Source organism: Vidua chalybeata, chromosome 4 (genome assembly GCF_026979565.1).
Source record: "Vidua chalybeata isolate OUT-0048 chromosome 4, bVidCha1 merged haplotype, whole genome shotgun sequence".
Classification (NCBI taxonomy): Eukaryota; Metazoa; Chordata; class Aves; order Passeriformes; family Viduidae; genus Vidua; species Vidua chalybeata.
Genome location: NC_071533.1, coordinates 70,310,575 through 70,331,939, shown reverse-complemented (window position 1 = coordinate 70,331,939; position 21,365 = coordinate 70,310,575).

The window sequence follows — 21,365 nt, the reverse complement described above, 5'->3', positions numbered from 1 at the left end:
TCCTGCTCCAGCAGAAGCACAGCTGGCACTGCAGGAGGGCTGAGCCACCATGGAATGGGACTGCTGCCACCACCCTGACCCACAGGCTGCCAGGGCCTGCTCTCACTCTGGCAGTGTTTGGGGGTTTTTGTTTGTACTATTGCATTTGAATTTTTAATTTGCCTGATAAAGAACTGTTATTCCCACTCCCATATCTTCACCTGAGAGCCCCTTAATTTCAAAATTATAATAATTCAGAGGGAGGGGGTTTACATTTTCCATTTCAAGGGAGGCTCCAGCCTTCCTTAGCAGACACCTGTCTTTTCAAACCAAGACAGGGCAGAAGGACATGGAGGTTTATCTTGAATCCACAGTAATCTTCAAATTGGGATTTGGAGACACCCACCCTGTGCACTGGCCAGGGCATGGAGAGGAGCCTGGAGGAGAAGAGAAGCAGAAATGCCATCTGGGCTTGGCAGAGATGCTCCTGAGATCCCTGTTCTTGGCAAATCCCAGCACTGCCGAGGCCTTCCAGGATAAAGTGGCAACAGACCAAAGATGCCAACTCAGCTGCACTTGGCCCAAGGTGCAGAGAGGGGTGGAAGGGGGCCAGGAGCGCTCTGGGAGTCCATGAAAATCAGTGGAGATGTTAAATCCTTCCCAGCAGCAGTGCTGATGGCAGGGGAAGGTGGCTGCAAGTCCCAGAAATGCCACCGTGGCAGGAAGATGCTGAGGTGGGAAGATGCTGAGGTGCTACACACCAATCCTGAACAATTTTGTGGAAAAGAAGGTGGAAAGATAAGTGATCAGCAAGCAGGCCCATCCCAGGGTGGGGAATATCCCAGGGACACGCCTGCATCCACAGGGGTTGAAAATCACTCATTAAAAACTGGCCAACAGCGAGGCTTGGAGATGGCAACTGGATGTGCAATCAGAGCTGGAAACCCCACCTTTCCCACCTGTGTCACACCTGACAGCCTCCCATATTCCTGGGGGAACCTCAGGTGGCTTCTGGCACAACGATCAGGCCACCAAACCACACCCTTGCACTGTGGACACTGGTGTGGGTGTCTCGACTTTGGCAAAACCCCACACTGGTGATGATGGTGGTGGTGACACTGAAAGAAATCACCCTGTCCCCAGAGCCTACACCAAAGAGGGACCGACAAGATTCCTGGGATTTGTGGCACAGTCCAAGGGCAGTCACTTGGTGCAAGATTTCCCATCTCAGTTTGTCTGGGGGGCTCCAAGCCCTGTGTCTGGGTGTGTGTTTTACTATTTGGGAGCAGGAGGTGTTGCATGCAGCAGGATCTCTCCAGCCTGCCAGGGAATTGATGTCAAAGTTTTGCTCCTGGAAAAAAAAAACATATTGGGGTAGATAATGATCTTGCTGACAAGCCAGATGTCAAAACACGGCAGGGTAATGTTACTGAAAGCCTCAGCTGCTCTAAAAGGGAAGTGAAGAGATGATTGCTCCTTCGTTAGACATCAAAATTTGATGGCGTATCACTATGACTGAAAGGCTCGTGAATGCTTTAAAGAAAACAGGGCTGAAAGTTGCCTGGGATATCGGCTGGGGAGTTTCCTGGGAGAGGCTGACCACGTTTGGTCTCCCTTGTGTGCATGCTCAGAGCCAGGAGATGGGCAGGGCTGTTGTGAGGGCTCTGCACCACCTCTGGCAAGAGCTGACCCACCACAGGTGAGTCCAGACAACAGAATCAGAGAATTGTTTAGGCTGGAGAGGCCCTCTAAGATCATCCAGTCCAATCAGCACCACCAAGGCCAGCATTAAACCTTGTCCCCAAGCGCCACATCCACACATCTTTTAAACCCCTCAAAGGGATGGGGTCTCCACCACTGCTCTGGACAGCCTGCACCTTTCCAGTGAAGCAATTCTTCCTCATATCCAACCTAAACCTCCTCAGTGCAAACCAAGGTCTGTCTAAACCCAGGTTGGACAGCCTCGGGGTATGTCTTTGTGGTGTTGGGATGACCCCAAGATTGTAAAAGTCCTTTTTCTCCCAGCCCGTGCAGCCAAAGTCTGGAATGCGTAGAGTCGGCTTCTCTAGGTTGTTTATTTTTCCTTATCTAGAACATTCTTTCTCTGACCTGCCAAGCTCCGTTTAACAAGAAAGCCATGGCATTCTGTGTCCCACCCCAGGCGGTGTGTACATTTTATACCAAAAATTATGTGTAGTATGTTTACAATAACATGCCAATCTCTATCATTTATGTTAGACAGTGTGTCTCTACCTTAAACCAATAGAAAAGTGTCACCATCACACCAAGACATGGAGGACAAGAAGGAGGAGGTCAGGACATGCCCAAATCCCTCCATCTTGTCCCCTGAACCCCTTACTTTAAAAACCCCAAAATTCTACTTTTTCACTCTCTGTTAATTCAACCACCACACTACTCAAACCCTTTTGGCTTATAATTCCCCATACAAAGTTGGCAGCTTTTTCCACAGGGTAATATCAAAGCCACAGGTGTTTTTGACTTTGTGCCAAGGCCTCCCAGCCCCCTGCCAGGGTCTCGAGACAGCCAGGGCAGCCAGAGGGATGTCCTGGGTTCCAGCAGGACAGTAGCCCACAGTGGGTGGCTTCAGGACCACATAAGAGCTGCAAAGTCTGGGACAGTGACAAGCAGCCTTTCCCAGGACACACCTCTGTGGTCGCTCACTGGAGCTGCCACGGCAGTGCTGTCTCAGCCCATTTCTTGTCCTGTGCTTTGGGCTCCTCAATGTCCCCAAGGAAGGCTGGTGAGGACACCAAGGTTTTTTCTTCTTCCCGATATCTAATCTAAATCTTCCCTCTGTCGGTGTGAAGCCATTCTCCCTTATCCTGTCACCCCATGTCCTTGCCCAAAGTCCCTCTCCAGCTCCTTTAGGTATTGGAAAGACCAACAGCAGCTCAGTCAAAGGAGTCACTGATTTTGTGACACCTCTGTGACCCTGGTCCTGTGACAGAACTGATGTGCTGGGAGCACCAGAGAGCTGTGAATCATCAGCTGGATCATATCTTGCTGCCCTGCCAAGGTTGTAAGGAAGCGAGAATCCTGAAAAACATGAAAATGAGAAGGTTTGGGTTGGTTGTTGGCTTGTTTTTCTTGAACAAGTGTTGTACTATTTAATTTTACATGCGTAAAATCATGGAATGGTTTGGGTTGGAAGGGACATTAAAGACCACCCAGCGCCACCCCCTGCCACAGGCAGGGACACCTCCCACTATCCCAGGTTGCTCCAAGCCCTGTCCAGCCTGGCCTTGGACACTTCCAGGGAGACTCAGCAAGGATTTCACAGGGGAAGGTCTCCCACATCCTTTGGTTAACAAACCTGTCTGCAAACCAAACCACTGAGGGTGCTGCAAGTTGATGGGAAGTTACTGGGAATGGAGGGAATTGCCTGCCTGGTTTGGCAGGGAGAACCCTTGGCTCTGTGCAAACTCAAAGGCCTGGAAAGCCCAATCCTGCTGCACAAGGTCTAGACTGGTGTCTGAACAAGCTGGATGGATCATGCCAGGATGATACTGGACAGATGCACATCAACCTGCTGAATCTTGCCCAAAACAACAGGCAGAAATATCTCCTGTGATTTACAGGCAAATCCTGCCCACAGAGGGGCCCAGGTTAGACCAACACCAAGGACCAGGGGACAGATGCCCAATTCCCCATCATTTCCTGCCCACACCAATGTGCCAAACACCAGCCTGAGCTCTGCCATGACAAACACGACTCAGGGGTACCTTCCAGAGCAATCATCATCCTCTCTGTGAGCCACAGGACAAGCAGCAACTGTCGAGGCTGCTTTTGAACTTTGCTGGTGTCATTTATCTGCATTCAGTGCTCCAGGTCCCATCTGTCTCGCAAAGATTTTCTCTTGACATCAGCTCTTCGTGGAATTTCTTTATCAACTTCACCACGTCTTTCAGCACAAAGGCAACCTGACACGACTATTCCAGGAGGCTCTGTAGCAAAATAAAATGGAAATGATCCCGTTCTTAATGCTTTACCTACCTCAGGAGTGATTTATGGGTGTTGCTGAATGCACGCAGAGATAAATCTCAGTCGGTTACGCCTGGCTCATCTCCTGAACACCTTTGAAGTAAAGAAGGACAAAAAGAATCCAAACACAAAACTAGAACAGAGACCAGCTCAGAAAAAGGGAGTGGGGGGGGATTCTTGGGGTAACCCATCCTCTGCAGGATCTCAAGATCTGTGAGGGAACCTGTAGGTGCCATCTCCCCATTTCAGAGATGAGCAAACAGAGAGAGATAGGAAATGCTGTTCCCACTTGCTTATAAAAGGGTTAATGGCTTTGAATAAATAAATAAATAGTTAGAAGTGTCAGATAATAATGCTTGCTGCCACATTTCCTCAGTATTAGAAATTCCTTCACTCTGCAAAATAAAAAGCAACAGGACTGTGCACTGGGTGCAAGTTTCAGCTCAAGCTCCCACATCTTCCCAATCCTAAGCGATTTCCTTTCACTTAAAAGGGGAAAAAAATTACCAGATCACACATTTATAGCATGGCAATTCTGACTTTCCCCAGGACTGGCTGCCCTGTGCACACCAGAAATGCTCCCACGATGACAAGCAGCTCTTTTGGCCAATACTGGTGCTCCCAGGACTGGTGTAGCCTCACATATCCTGATTATTCCCTGTGTTTGGGGTTGTCCCCAACAAACACGAGTCTGGAAGCCCAGAGCCACAGCAGATCTGAGCATGCTGAGCACATCTGGCCAGAAAATACAGAGCAGACCGTGCACACAGTTAATGGTTAAAGAGAATTAGTTAAAACATGAAAAAGGAGGTCCTAACGCAACCTTCAAATCCCTTTTGCTGGCCTGGGAGCAGCGCTGATATGAACCTCACCTCCTTAATTTCATGTTAAGAAGCATTTTAGAGCTGATCAGAAAACAAAGCAGGGAGTGGAGCTGGTGCACAAAGAAGCATTCAGTGGATTTGTTCCTAAAATGATCTCCTGGTTTTGAACACCTCACAGAGACGCAGCCCCCACAACTTTCTACCAAATGCTTTTTACGTGGAAGCCCTAAAACAGCAGGCAGAGCATTTTCTCCATTTCCCAGTGATGAGAAGCAGTTTGTTCATCAGCTGTCGCTTTTCACCACTTCCTTTTAGGGTGTTTTAGACACTTCTTCGGGAAAAGAAATCTGGGAATGCTTTTAACCACCTGCAGGCTTCATTAGAGGTTTTTACGCTGAGCCAGGAAGGTGACACCCTGTTACATCCTCGCAGTGTCTGGGATCAAGAGGAGAAGGGATCAATGCAAGGACACCCAGGCTGGCTCTGGAGGGAGCAGGATGCAAGGCCAGATCTTTGGAAGCTGTGGGGATGATTTAATTACAGACTCTGCCACACCACTTCCCTGGGCAGCCTGTGCCAGGGCTGGACAACCATTTCTGTAAAGAATCTTTCCCTAATATCCAACTTAAACGTGCCCTGGCACAATATGAGGCTGTTTCTTCTCATCCCAAATCCAATTCACTCTCACATGATCTCCATCCTGGATTGCATCAGGGAAAGTGACCCAAAATTTTCCTGCTGCAAGAAGCCCCCCTTTCCCAGGAGATGTCACCAGGTTTGATGGCAGCCATCCCCACACCCCCAGAGCCAGCTCCCCTCTTGTATCTCTCATCACCCTCTCAATATCTCCTTCTCCTCTGCTTCCCTCTTCTGGGAACCCTCCAGAATTCACGTCCCTGGGTGTCCCACCCAGCATCAATTGGCCAAAAACCCAGCTGAAGCCTCCTGAGGGCACCTGGGGACCTTCTGGCCACGTTGTCCCCACTCAGCTCAACCATCCTGGATAAATACCAGAGCCAGGCTGAGCACCAGCCAGGAGAGGAGTGGATCGAGGTCCATCCATGTAGGAATGTGCCCTCTGTTGATGGAGTAAACAAGTTACTCTTTGTCTCTTTAAAAAGGACAGAAGCTTAGAAGTTTCTTTCCTCATTTTGGTTAAAAGACACCTCATGGGACTTCGGAGACTTTACCTTAAACTTAAGGATAGCTAACTAGACAGGAGTGGAAAAAGTCCCGCCTTAGCAATTGACTAGAAAAAGAAGAGAACAAAAGAAAGAGCTTTTTTATTTTGCCTTTTATTAAAACTTTTTTGTTTCCAACACTGTCACAGGAGCCATCCTGCTACTTTATGCCACCTGAGGTAGCTGAGCTATCAAGAGTATGATGTTTGTCTATGAGAGCCTGTAAGACGTGGCTCCAATAGATAAAACACATCCATGGTGGTAGGGAGTGAGAAACACTGATTCCCACCCAGCCCTGATTTTTGGATAGTGTTCTTCATCACACCTCACTCCTCACCCACACAGCCCAGAAGTGAAAAGCAAATCAGCCACATCACACCAAAAAAATCCTCATTCCTTTTCTTTCAGCTCCAAAAAATAAAAAGCTCCTTGGCCTCTGAGTGGAAGGAAGTTTTCCCACACAATAGCTCAGATCCCATTAAAGCATTGACAAGCAAACACTTTGTACTTCACTTAAAATTTAGCCAGGAGGGAAAATATTACTTTGGATGGCAAGAAGAGATTGCTTTTAATTGAAACTCTTTCTGTGCTGAACTGCTGTTGACACTCAGTGTTCAATTAACAGTTCCATCGGTTTTAGTTCAGTTCAAGTCAAGGCTGTAAAGTGAGAAAAAAAGAAGTAAAATCAAATCAAATCAGAGCTTCTGGCTGATCTTGGAGAAGTTCAAAGGGATTTAAATGCAAGTCTGTGTGGGTTTTTTTTCCTTCAAATCGTTGACTCAGTGGTGTTCTGCCATTTTCAAGGTCACCTTGAACTATTGAAGGACTGAGGTTGGGAGGGATCCCTGAGGTCTTCAGTCCAAACCTTTGGGTGAACTTGAAGGTCAGAGCTGGTTGCCCGTGGCCTTTTCCAGGTGGGATGGGCATTTTCAGCAGTGGTGGCTGCACAGCTTTGGGAGAAGTGTGGGACATCCAGGTTTGGCTGCAGTTTGGCTGGGATGTGCCCACCCTTGGTGTGGGAGCCATGGTCCATCCATCTGGCACATCAGCCTGGGACAGGGTGGGAAAATGACATTTCTGACAAGGGAGAAAGGTGCAAATCAAGTAAAATCACTGCAGACACAGATTTCATGGAATTGCACTAAAAACACTTTGTATGAGCAAAGTGGAAACACCCCTTATTTTTATATCTAGAGATGCATTTAAGTGGTGGCCTTGGCAGTGCTGGGTTAATGGTTGGACTCAATAATCTTGGAAGGCTTTTCCAACCGAAATGATTCCAGTCTGTACATAAAGTCAAGGATTTACTGTTGGTATAACCGGAACCACAAGTGTGCCTTCATAAAATTTATAAAAATAATTTTAAAAAGGAAGCAAATTAAAAATTTAAAAAAAAAAATTAAAGTTGTTTTCTGGCAGTTTCCTCCAGCATTCTTATGCATGAAAATAAATCTCTCTTCACACAGCAGCACAGCCAGGGAGGTTATTTCAAGTGGAATTGCTCCAGCCAAGAGCAGGAGGATGCTGGAACAAGTTTGCTCCCAGCAAAGTCTCTCCATGGGAAAACCATTTGGAGAGGAGAAGCTCCAGCAAATCCCAGCCCTCAAACCCAGCTCCTGGCAGAGTGGTCCAAGCTGCAGTCAGCAAGTCTTCCCAAAACCATCAATCTTCTCATTACAGCCTGATTCAAGCACTGGAGCTTCCATTGTCTTCCGTCCCCAGAGGTCAATAGAAGGCAGGTCCTGATTGTTGGGCAATTTATTTGAGTCATGTAATGACACTGCAATGGGCTGTGAAGAAAAAACAAGATGCTCTGTGCTTGAGTCTATCCAGAGGCTGCGTTTGTCCCTTGTCCCTTTTGTCCCTGGTGATAAATGTGTAACTCTCCAGATCCTCTCATGTATTACCCACTAAACCAGAGATGAGTACAGCTTCAACTCTTAAATTCTGTGCGTGTTGTTCACTGTCATTTTCATTCAGTTTATTTGGGAGGGGTGAAAAAGGGAAAAGTTTATTTTACTTGTGTAAAGTGGGTTTTGCTTCCCTTAAGCAAGAAAGGATGATTTGAAAATTGTGCCGCAGAGGTTTATGTACCACAGGCAGTTCTATGGTGTGGCAAGCACATTTCTCTCTCTCTCAGGATTTTTTATTGAGGTGCACAGAGAGAAATGTGCTTGCCACACTATGGTCCTAAAACTGGCCTTGCTCTTGATCTAAATTGTCTCTCCTGTAGCACATCCAGGTGGAATTTCAGCCCTCTGGAATTCAGATGCCTGGATTCTGTGGCCAGCCCTGCCAGAAACTCACCCCATGCCCCTGAGAAGGTCACACAGGCTTAGATTTGGGTGGGAAAACTCGCCATGGAGGCACAGAATGACAGAATCTGGTAAAGATCTCTAAGATCACCAATGTTCACCACTAATCCACATCCTCCAGTGCCATATCCATGTGTTTTTGGAACACTTCCAGGGATGGTGACTCCACCACTGCCTTGGGCAGCCTGGACAGCCCTTTCCCTGTCTTGCTTTGCGAGCAATTTGATGTGAATAATTTCACGTTCCTCCATCTGTTCCATGTGTTAATACTGCAGAATAATTGAGGTGGGAGGAGGGTTTTCGAGGCCTCCAGTTCAACTTTAGGACCAAAGCTGAGTCCTCTTCTAACACCAATTTACTGCCCTTGGTTATGTCCAGCAGAATTTTGAGTATCTCCAAGGATGGAGAATCCACAGCCTCTTTGATCCCCCTTTTCCTGTGTTTGACCACTCTGACAATGGAAACTTTTCTCTTAAATCTCACTGGATTTGTCACCTCCTGCCTTTCCCCGTGCACTTCCAAGAGTCCGTCCTCTCTGGAACCCTCCTTTAGGGGTTGTAGACACAATTTGGAACCACCATAGACCTTCACCTTTCCTCTACCAGTTTGTCACCTCTCCTGCAGCCACAGAGGGGACACTGGCTGTGCTTTGGGACACAGCTGCACTTCCCATGGGCACTCAGATGACCTCACAGATCCCAGAGGATTGGATCCAGGCTGGTCTGCATGAGCTGCAGGAACATTTGGGCTCTTCTGGCCTGAATATTTTTGGAACTGTCAAAAATATTGCAGCAAATGGTGAGGTTATGAAAAGCTGGTATTTCACACTGAAAGAAGGTAGATTTAGTTTGGATATTGGTAAGAAATTGTTCCCTGTAAGGGTGGAGAGGCCCTGGCACAGGGTGCCCAGAGAAGCTGTGGCTGCCCCTGGATCCCTGGAAGTGCCCAAGGCCAGGTTGGACAGGGTTTGGAGCAATCTGGGATAGTGGAAAATGTCCCTGCATATGGCAGGAGGTTGGAATTGGAAGATCTTTAAGGTCCCTTCCAACCCAAACCACTCCAGAATTCTGTGATTCCATGGTCTGGGAAGTGGTGGCTTCCCAGGTCATGAAGTTCAGTCCATCTGATTTATTCTCTGGATCAGGATGTGCAGCAAGAAGAAAAAAAAAAAAAAAAAAACAGAAAGGGAGGAGAAAAAGGGGGGAGAAAGGGAGATGTGAATCCAGCATGGAAAGCTGATGTAGGGCGGCAAAATGTGTCTGCTCAGCTCTTCACTGGATTTCTTCCACTTGAATTTGAATGGAGAAGGATGTAATTCACTGTGATATCGTTCTGGTGTCCAGCGTGGGTGGAAGAAGATGTGCATGATAAGAGAACTCCAAAGATAACAGCAGATTTTGGAAGGAATTTTAAAAAATGCCATTGGAAGTGGCCATGCAAGGCCTGGAGCCAGGCTGTGGGGATGGGTGAGTATCCAAGGTGAGACATGGCCAGAAGTTCCTCCTGTCAATCTTCCAGACCTTCCCATCCCCACATCCTTGGCAGGACCAGATCACTGCTGCTCTGCTGCTCTCCAAGAGTGTGCCTGCACTTTTCTCCATCCCTGACACAGCTTCTATTTTTATCAAAAGGAAAAAAAAAAAAAAAAAAGGTAAAAAAGTTTTGTTTTGCTGATTTTGTTTTTTTAACACAGCCTAACAAAACTCCAGATAATGACAAACAAGTGAGCAAGACTCTGGCACAAGCAAATGAGATTTAATCTGTCAGCCCGTGGGCGGCTGGAGCAGGATAGTGCTGGCTGTATTTTCTTAAGGTGGCTCTTTCCATCCCTGGGGCTGCTTAAAATAAAGCAGATGGGAATACAGAATTATCCTCGATGCTGAAATATGGTGCTGCATGCAGGAAATGTTGCTTTTTGTGGAGTCTCTGCTCTGACACACTAAATCCACACCAGCCACTCAAGCACTGACTGGAAAATGATGGCCCAGACACTTCCAGTGGCAGTGGAATCAGATCCCCTGGGATGTTTGAGCCTGATTTTGGGGTTCAGGGCATTGAAATATATGAGGAAGGGTCACCTGGACCAAAACCATGGAGCTGTTTAGGTCACCCCATGAGCCAGGAGGTGGCTGCTCTCCTCCAGGTCCTGTTGCATTTTTTGCATCCCTCTGATCCAGACTGTGTTGGGGAGATAATTTTCAGCTTGGTTCATACCAAAGACCTGATGCATTAAAGGAATGAGTTGCCAGACAGAACCACTGAACCATGGAATCCCAGAACCACAGAATCCCAGAATGGTTAAGGTGGGAAAAGCCCTCTAACATCAGCAAATCCAACCGATCCCCCAGCACTGCCAAGGCCACCCCTAAACCACCCCCAAGTGTCACATTCACAAGTTTTTTGAACCCTTTCAGGGAGGATGACTCTGCCACCTCCCTGGGCAGCTGTGCCAGGGCTGGACAACCCTTTCCATGAAGAAATTTTCCCAAATATCCAATCTAGACCTTCCCTGGCACAACTTGAGACCATTCCCTCTCCTCCTGTCCCTGTTCCCTGGCAGCAGAGCCCAATCCCCCTGGCTGTCCCCTCCTGTCAGGAGTTGTGCAGAGCCACAAGGTCCCCCCTGATCCCCCTTTTCTCCAGGCTGAGCCCCTTTCCAGCTCCATCAGCCACTCCTGGGGCTCCAGCCCCTTCCCCAGCTCTGTTCCCTTTTCCCTGGACATGCTCCAGCCCCTCAAAGTCTTTCTTGTTGGGAAGGGCTAAAACTAAAACCAGGATGTTTTTCCTCTCTCTTCAAAGGAAGAGTCAGGAAAGGCTGAGTGACTTGGGAGCGCCATGGGAGAAACGGATGAGCACAACTCCATCACTGACAGGACCCTGAAAGGACAACGAAGGGCCAGGAGTTGGACTCGATGATGCTTGTGGGTCCCTTCCATCTCAGGAGATTCCATGGGTCTATAATTCTGTAAGAAATTGGGGATACATACAGATGGAAATAGGATCCCAATGACATTCGTATGCTGAAAGGTGATTAAGCACCTTTTCAGCACCTTCATGACCTGTCCTTGTGATTCAGCAGGAGATGGGAGGAGAAATCCCTGTCCCTTTCTTTTTCCTTTCACCACTCTCTCCTGGCTCGGTGGGAGTTTGTCTTCTGTTTTGGGGGGGTCACTGCCAGACCTTCAAGTCCCTGCCTTCAGACCAGTCCAGTGGATCCAAAGGGCAGTGACCACGGGATGGCAGCAAAATCTGTCACTGGAGGAGTCCCCAAGCCCGGATTTCCCAGTCCTTCTTGGCTGGGGACCGCTGCTGGCACCGGGACACAGCAGGGCTGGGGCTGGCAGTGCAGAGCCCAAACCGAGGCTGCAAAGGGACAGGGATAAGGGGAGGTCAAATGAGCTTTTTTTTCTCAGGGATAGTTTTGCTTTTCTGTTGAAAAGCAATCCCTAAAAAAAAAAAAAACAAAAACAAACCAAAGAAGAAAAAACAATATAACTGCAAAACACACCGTGCTTTTTGGATGAATCCTCCCGGGTTGGATGCTTTCTGTGGATGCAGATAGGAGCCGTGAAAAATTAAAAATTTTGCAACAAAATGAGCCTTTTTTTTTTTTTTTTTTTTTCCACACACAAATCCATATAAATATCTCAGGGTAGGATTCCAAGGCTGTCCCTCTCCAAGCAGCAACCTCTGCGGATGCTGGGAGAGCAGAAGGCACTTGGGGCAGGCAGAACAGGCTGTTCTGCTCAGGGATGAGGAGATCTCTGCCTAATGAATTGGACCCATTTCAAGAATGACTGCCAGGATGAAATGGGGTCTCTCCTCCACTTATTCATGGGAATTGGCTGCTTCCAACCTCTCTGCCTGTGTCATTTCTGGGATGGAACAGAAGTGCAATGGGAAGGAAAGGAATGAGTTCACATTTATGTCCTGGTAGGAATTTTGGCTGAACCCCATTAAAACCAAGGTAAATCAGGGCTTTTTATCAAAGCTTCCTAAAGTAACACCTCCCTGGTATCCTTTTCCTTGCTTCTTTCTTTTTGCGGAGCAGATAAAAATTGCAGGAGGGAGGAAAAGAAAACTAAAGCTGTGAGGTTTGGGATTTTTTTTTTAATAATGATGTTTTGGTAATTAAATTATTTTTTTAATAAAGTAAACATGCCCTGATTGACTTTCCCCACCCTCCTTTTTAAACTTCATCACAGAATCATGGAATAGTTTGGGTTGGAAGGGACCTTAAAGACCATCTTGTTCCCACCCCTGCCATGGAGGGACACCTTCCACTATCCCAAGTGGCTCCAAGCCCTGTCCAGCCTGGCCTTGGACACTTCCAGGGATCCAGGAGCAGCCACAGCTTCTCTGGACAACTTCTGCCAGGGCCCACCACCTTCACATGGAATAATTTCTTCTTAATTCCCAGTCTAAACCTACTCTCTTTCCATTTGAAGCCATTCCCCCTTTTCCTGTCTTCCTGTCCCTCCATATTTTGTCCAAAGTTCCTCTCCACCTCTCTTGGGGCTCCTTCAGGTACTGGAAGGCTGCAATTAGGTCACCCCAAAGCCTTCTCTTCTCCAGGCTGAACAATCCCAATTCTCCCAGCCTTTCCTCATGGACAGATGCTTCACCCCTCCTTTCCCTCCAGCTGAGAACAGGAGCAAAGCACCTCCTCCTCCTCCTTTTCCCATCCATAGCAATCATCCAGCACCTCAGACCTGAGAGCACTGACAGAGGGGAACCTCCCCAGCCATCCCACTTCCAGACAAGGATGGGGTCATGTAATCATCCTTCCCAGCAGATTTAATTGGGAATCCGCCCCACTGACAGAGGATGGATCACTCTATCACTTCGAGGTCAGCGTGCACACAAATCAAATTCCCGTGCCTCCAGTGTAAAGAGATCTCTTAGGGCTGTAGGGTTAGGATTGAAGAGTCTAATAAGGGGAGAGAATTAAGCCTGCAATCACTTGGACTGATTTAAATTAAGGTTGGTTTTTTTTCCCGTCTCGCTTTGATTAAAATAAGCCGATTTTCCCTTCCACCTGTGTTTCTTATGCGGGCAGAATTTCCATTAACTTCAGTCAAAGCTTTTTTTAACTTCTCGAAGATAAAACTTCATGGCATCCCTTCCTCCTGGTTGCCAGGATTTTCCTGAGCACATTCCCACCCTTGTGATATTAATTATAATATCTCCCTGCTTTATGTACCAGTCACCTCTGTTATTAAATGGACCTCCTGTGTGTCTTTCTTCTCTCTTATTAAAGAACACTGACCTTCGTTATGTTACAGAAAATGATGAATATTCATTATGGGATGGAGATGATCTTGGGCTTATATTGTCTGCAGGAAGATTTAGGTCAGGAATAAAGGAAACCCTTGCTGTGACAGGGACAGTGATGAACTGGAAGGGTTTGGAGGTGGGACAGGGCACGTGGCTTTCAAGCACACAGACAAACATTAGGGATGCAGCAGTAGAGGTGATGCAGGTGATGCTGATTTGGGGTGAATAGGTGGGATCCTAGGCAGCCCTTCTCCTTTTGCACACTTCCTATGGAAACAGGAGTATTGGAAATCCTCCAGTAAGTCCTCCCAGTAGCCATGCATTAAAAAGGACAGCACAATGTTTGATAGCATAATTTTCAAGCTCTGGACTAATTGTACAGTGCTTAAATCAAAGAGAAGACAAAGTAACCTGGGCATGCATCTCTGGCCATCGATTCATCCTCCAGCCCTGCACTAATGGCACTAAAGACAGTTCCTGTCCCCATCCCCCTGATGTATTCACAGGAAATCCTCCAGCAGCCACACTGAGCTCATCTCCCCACTCTTCACCTGGCTTAGGGTTGGGATAATGCCCAGCAGTGGGATGGCAAAGTGCCTGAGGAGCATGGAGAAGGCTGCGGCAGCCCTGGGAATCCACTTTCCTGAGTCACACAGATATTCACAAGGTATCCACACCCCCCTCTTCACTTACAGACCTACAGGAAGCATTCCTTTAAATCCCTTGGGCGGGGGCAACCCTGAGCACAAACACAGGCTCAGTGGAGAATGGATTTAGATTGATTAGAATTATTTCATTGTTGACTGTAAAGGTGGTGAGGCCCTGGCACAGGTTGCCCAGAGGAGCTGTGGCTGCCCTTGGACCCCTGGAAATGTCCAAGGCCAGGCTGGAGGGGGTTTGGAGCACCCTGGGATAGTGGAAAGTGCCCCTCCATAGCAGAGGGTGCAATGGGATGCTCTTTAAGGTATCTTCCAACCCAAACCAGTCTGTGATTCTATGATCTGGTTGCCAGTGGCAGATGAAATCCAGTGAATCGTGTTCATGGGGTTACTGGTTCTGTATCTCTCCTGGGGATCCAGTTTAGCTACTTTAGGATCTGCAACACAGAGCAAAGATAATTTCTGAGCACCATGACCTCTGCTGGAGACAGATCCCTGCAGAAGTGTTTTCCTGGTTGCTTTTGAAGGACATTTGTAGCCTGGGTTTCCCTGCCCTTTCCTTTAGAATACCATGGAAAATCCTGAATTGGAAGAGACCCACAAGGATCATCCAAATCCAACACCTAAAGGTTCCAGGCTTTCATGATTCAAAATACACAGAGGCAGCAAAAGACTCCTGGTACCTCTGGCAAAGCCCATGTGTCAGTTCTGACCTTTTCCCACTTCCCTGGGGGATCCCAGCTGTCTTCCCCAAATTGTTCTCAATTACTTGTCCCTACAACTTACTGTGGGTCTACACCACCACCAGCAACTCACAGCCTTACAGAAACCCTTGGAAATCTTCCTGATTTTTTAAAGCTGACCTTGCAAGGATGGCAGTCAGGGCAATATTTTGGGGAAAAGGGGAACAAAATGAACAATTTTTTCCTCTGAAATGCTTTTAAAATGATTCCTGGAAACCTGCTGTGCTGATCAGCAAAGAAAGCAAGGAACTGGATTCCGTGTGCCTCGAGCCTAATCCAGCCTGACAGTCCTCACAATTCCGTGTTGCCTCTGTTATCCACAGAGCAGGGACAGCACAGACAGCTCTGCTCCCTTTTCCCCACTGCCCAACCAACACTGGGTAGGAGCAGCTCCATTTGTGGGAAAACGAGGCAATTCAGTCCAGACATTTAACACAGGCAATAAATTCAGCACCAGCAAGGACTGCTGCCTCCTGATCCTGCTGAACCCCTGCTAAGCGCTTTGATTTTAAGGATTTCTTTAATTTATTTTTAAATAAAGATACTCTGTCTTCTCCTGCTCTCCCCTGACTTCCCCCAGCAACGTGATCCATTTGGATTAGCTCCGGGAAGATGAAAGCAGCCTTGCTGCTCCCAGAGTTATCTGTGTACTCCACGCAGTCCGAGGAGAAAAGCGAATATTCCTGGTCGTTGCTGCAGCTCTTGGCCTGCTGTCAGCGTGGAGCCGCTGAACGGAGCAGTGGCATTTCAAAGACAGATAAGGAGACTCTGCAGGCTGCATCCACACTCGTCTCTGCTTGTACATGCAATTCCTTCTGTTCTGGTTCATGGGCGTTTGCAGAATTGCATCAAAATTCAGGCTGGGTGGTGCCTCGTCCAGCTGAGTGTGGGACACCTCCAAGGGAAGCAATGCCCCCAAACCCTCTGGGCTCGTGGTCCAGCATTTCTCCATCCTCACAGTGCAAACATTGTTCCTTGCCTTATGGAATTGCCCTTGCTGCAGCCTAGGCCTGTTGCTTTTCATCCTTTTATCACACACCTCTGAGGGGAGACAGGCTCTCCCTTCTCTATAATCTTAATTACGAAGCTGAAAAGAGAAATTAGATCTCACAAGGCAAGACCACAAGTGGCCAAGTTGTTCATATTCAAGGCAGAAAGATGATGTTAAGTGAAGTCTGGCACCACTAGGGCAGGGAGCAAGAGGACCTGGGCTTGTCCAGCCTCACTGAAGGAGTCTGGAAGGGAGATGAAGGCAGACAGATGAACACCCACCCCTGGGTTACACCAGTAATGCTGTTCTGCCACAGACACGTCTTTTGCTGATAAAAAGGCTGTCAGAAGCCAGGATCCATTCCCTGGCCCATTCCACCACGTGCTCATGAGCACAGAGGGAAGGCAGAGGTAAAGGGATACTGAGAACAGTGGGGGAAAGCCTTTAGAGGAGGGGAGGCTTTGCCCAAAAGACAACAGGCACCCCACAGTTCAGACTCCAGCCAAGCCAAAATAAAAGTGATTTCTTCTGTGCTGCACCCAGGAAGAAAAATGCGGCCCATGACTCCAGCTGCTCATGCCAAAACCAGGATGTGAAATGCAACGTTCCCATTAAGCGGAGTCTGCAATCCAACTAAATGCTCTGGATTTATGGGAGTTGGCTGCAAAGGTGGATTTTTGCAGCTAAAAGCCTCCCCTCAGGCAGCAAAGCCATTACAGCTGCAAGTCCCCGTGGCCCCTGGGGACAACCTGAGGGAGGTACTGCTGGGTCACAACTGCTCCCCTTCTCTTCACCTGCAGCAAAGAAACCAAATTCCATTTTGGCATCTCTGGTTTTCTTTCCTCCTTGTGCTGGTGGATTTTTGGAGACAGGAGAACAGCTCTTTGTTAATTTGGACTGGAAATCCTTTTCATCCAGGTCTTGGTCACTGCTCGTGTGTTGTCAGCTGAGTCACAGACTTTGAGGGACATTTATTACAAACCCAGCTGATGCCCTGAGAATGAGATTAAATTGTAATTAAATGGGGTTTAATGGAAACATGGGAAGGGACAGGTGAAATTCAAACGAGGCTGCAGTGACCGACTTCATAACTAATGACTTGTAAATTCGTTACAACTTACATTTTGAAAAGACAGAGGAAACTCATTAAGGCTCTAGTCAAACAGCTCGATGGGCATGAGAGGAGAGCAGAGAGCTCTGCAGCAGGAGCAGCTCTGAATGACAAAGACATCCTGAAAGGCAACAACCTCTGAACGTTTCCTCTGAACATTTCCACCACAGCTGTTTCTGTGATGCTTGCCCTCCCCAGGACTGATTTTGGGAAGAAAACCAGTGGTTTTATCTTTGATTTTCAGCTACCAAATTCCAGAGGAGAAGCTTGCTCGGTGCTGGGACCATGCTCAGGTAATGCAGCTGGAGCCAAGTCTTGGAAAACACCTCTAAGATCAAGTCCAACTTCTGACTCTGCTCAACCAGCCCAGAGCACTCAGTGTCACCTCCAGTCACTCCTTGGACACCTCCAGGGATGGGGACTACAAGGTCTGTGCTAGGAATGTGTCCATGCCCAAGAAACACTGGTTAAGAATCATCTGGAATAGTTTATTCCAAAGAGACAAAGAAAAGATTGTAGATGAATTGCTGAGAAGACAGCCACAGATGCAGTCACAGCCACGCAGGCTGAACCCTGTGGTCAGGGCATTAACCAGGGACATCCAAACCCACCACCTCTATGGCTTCACTCTTCACCAAAGAGCCTTTGAAAGGTTTTGGGTTTGTGGCCACAGGAGGAAAAGCATCTGAATTTCACTTGTAGGGATTTCACTTCAGCACTATTTTTTCCTTTAATCCCCTGCCAGCACAACAGTTTTGATCTCCAAATATTTTTGAAGACCTGCTCAAAGAAATCCTTAGCCTGGCTGGATTTCTTTTAGATTTATTTATTTATCTGGCATTATTTGTTTCAAATCTTCCCTCAGCTTTTAAGGCAAAAAAAGCCTTTATCTGATCAAGTCCCACTCCCTGCATCACTCAGACATCCTGGCCCAGAAGCAGCTGTGGCTGAACTAGACCAGTCAGTGAAACCTTCAGAGCAGAAATGAGCTGTTATAAATCACAACACAGAGAGAATCACCTCACAATGATTTCAAGCCTTCAAATTTCCATGCATTTCTTAATTTTGTAATGTTGTTTTCAAGAACTAAGATTCTATTTTGATTGTGACCACTACTTGTGTTTAAATTTCGCTGTTTAAGGTAGATTTGGAAGCTATCTCAAGCAACAAGAAACCATTTTATTTCTCCTAAAACAAGTGACACAAGTAGAGCAGTGAGAAGGAAGCGGCAGGGCCAGAAAAGAGCAAGGCAGGTCTCAGAAGCTTCTTCAGAGGCTTTGGGGAGGTGCTGAGCTCCAGGATGGTGCAGGGGTGTCCTGGGTGGAGCAGGACCCCAAATTTAGGGTCACCAGCTCACTGCCCTACAATTTTAAAATAATCTGCAGCTCTTTGGCACTCTGATCCAGATCCTTCCCAGAGTGTGATCCTGCAATCCAGAGCGCTTCCTGGAAGGTGCTGTTTCCCACTGGCACAAAGGAGCGATGCAGAAACGCTCCCCCTTCATCAGCACATTTCGTGAGAGCATTTGAAAGAATAGCTGAGGTGCATATCCAAGTGGGTGGGAGCTGGAAGGCAGCACTTGCAGCATTTCTCCCTGTAAATAAATGCACTTAAGTTGCATCCCTGCTGGAAAATAAGGCGTGCCCAGGCACTGAGAGGTACATCCATGGGAGAAAAAGATTGGTCAGAAAGTCCCTCTGCACAAACTTGGGTGCCAAGCTGCACTTTCCTAGATAATTCCCAGCTCAAAGCAGTCCAGGAACAGCTCCCAGCAGGCAGTTTGTATCCAGCCACCCTCTCTGGAAGGCGAGGCGAGCTGACAAGTGTGGAAGAGGGCGTTTTGTGCCAGTTGGCCCCGGGGCCCGGGATACACCGAGTTCCTGGATGCACTTTAGTTTATTCGCACGGAATCAGAGCCTCATTACCGGCCACCGATACCTGACGCCACCGCGCGTCACTGGATCGAAGCCTCGGGGCTGCTCTGCCAGCTGGGCGAGTTCTCCCGCCTGCTCCAAAAAAAGTGACGAGCGCTCACACGCGTGGATGTGCCTCCAGCCCCACAAGGATTTCAGTTTAAAGAGATTTTAGGTGTAGAGGTGGTGATTTGGTGGTGGTTTTGGCAGTGGGGCATAGTTGGACTTGATGATGCAAGAGGGCTTCTCTAACCTTAATGATTCTGTGATTCTTTGTAATTCCTCTGTACAATGAGGTGTTTGAGGGGGGAATGTGCTATTTGACCTTTTGTCACAATAGATTTTAAAAAAGACCAATTTTCCCTTAAAACAGCCTGTACTGGGATCAGGCGCTGCTCCCACACTGGATGAGAAAATTCCACAGGTCTGCAAATACTGTATTGTTGTGATTAAGGATTTACAACTGCTGGGACAAGGGGAAATGTTTTTAAACGAAAAGAGGGCAGATTTAGAATGAATATTGAGGGAATTCTTGCCTGTGAGAGTGCTGAGCCCAGAGAAGCTGTGGCTGCCCCTGGATCCCTGGCAGTGCCCAAGGCCAGGTTGGGCAGGGTTTGGAGCCACCTGGGCTAGTGAAGGTGTCCCTGCCCATGGCAGGGGGTGGAACGAGATGGTCTCGAAGATCCCTCCCAACCCAAATCATTCCATGATTCCATGATATTCTTGCAGGATTTGCATGACTGAGTGGAACAAGTCACGCTCCAGCAGCAGCCACCAAATTCAATCACCACCCACAGCTCATCACAGCCTTCACACATTCTCCCAGTGTCCTGGTAGAAAGCCAGCCTCAAAATCCTCTGGAATTTACATGGTTATTGAGGAAACCGGAGGGATTTTTTTCAGACTTAAATTAGGGAAATACAAAAAGGCTTCTGTGAAACACAACCCAAGGGATCTCAAATATTTCAGAAGACTCTGGTGTTGCATCAAACCGACCTGAGCATCCCACGCTCGGTCCTTCCTCGGGAGTTTAAGCTCAGTTTCTACACGGGATATTGGTGACACCTACAGGAAAAACTCCTCTGCTCCCTCTGCAGCCCAGAGAGGAGCAGGTGACATCCCATCATTAACACCCTGTCCTTATTGAAGGCAGCAGGGACCATGCAGGGAAATGAAACACTCAGCAGCGACACAAGCGTGTGCTGGCTGCCTGCAGGGCTGGATGGCATGGATGATGGTTCCATGGGGCTCTGGGAACCCCCGGCTCCCCCACGCCTGCTTCAGCCAAAGCTCAGCCTGAGGGGGCGTTGGGGGTGGGTGAGAAGCTCCAGGTGGCCCAGCCAGAGCCCTCAGTGTCCTCATCCCCAGCGTGGGCAGCAGGGGAGGGGGATTCTGCAGGTGAGAGCCCACCTCAGAGCTGGGGCCAACAGCAGGAGGACCTGGAGCTGCTGGAGAGAGCCCAGAGGAGGCCATGGAACTGCTCCAAGGGCTGGAGCCAGGCTGGGAGAGCTGGGAGTGCTCACCTGGAGAGGAGAAAGGTCCAGGGAGAGCTCAGAGCCCCTTGCAGGGCCTAAAGGGGCTCCGGGAGAGCTGGAGAGGGACTGGGGGCAAAGGATGGAGGGACAGGACACAGGGAATGGCTTCCACTGCCAGAGGGCAGGAACAGATGGGATATTGGGAAGGAATTGTTCCCTGTGAGTGTGCAGAGGCCCTGGAAGGATTTCCCAGAGAAGCTGTGGCTGCCCCTGGATCCCTGGAAGTGTCCAAGGCCAGGTTGGACAGGGCTTGGAGCACCCTGGGACAGTGGAAGTTGTCCCTGCCCATGGCAGGGGGGTGGAGCAAGATGAGCTTTAAGGTTCTTCTAACCCAAACCGTTCCACGATTCTATGAATGATTCCCAAAATGAGATTTTTGAAAGGCTATTACTAAAATAAAACTTTGCCATGAAACATTCAGCCTGTAGTTCAGCTCTTTTTTTGGAGAGCTTCCCACTGTGTTGCTGGTTCTACATTGCTAAAATTCAGCAAATCCCTCAGCAGAAGCTGCTTTCCATCTGCTGACAGATCTGAACTCATCTCGAGCTCATGACAGGGACACAGGCAGCTGTGGAGCCCACAGCAATGACTAATTAGCTAAAACAGTGCTTTTGAGCACCTTTAGATGTCCCACAGCCTCTAATTTGCATATTCAATTTATTAAAACACTTTCCCCCACTGCTTTAAACAGTCACACTGAAAGTATTTCTGAAGCAAGGAAGGGCTTGATCGGCCAGAACTTCACAACCACAAAGTGAAAATGGGTAAAGCCTAAAAACACTTCTCACTCACAGGACTGGGGCAGAGCCTGACAAAGTTTCAGATCTAACACTGG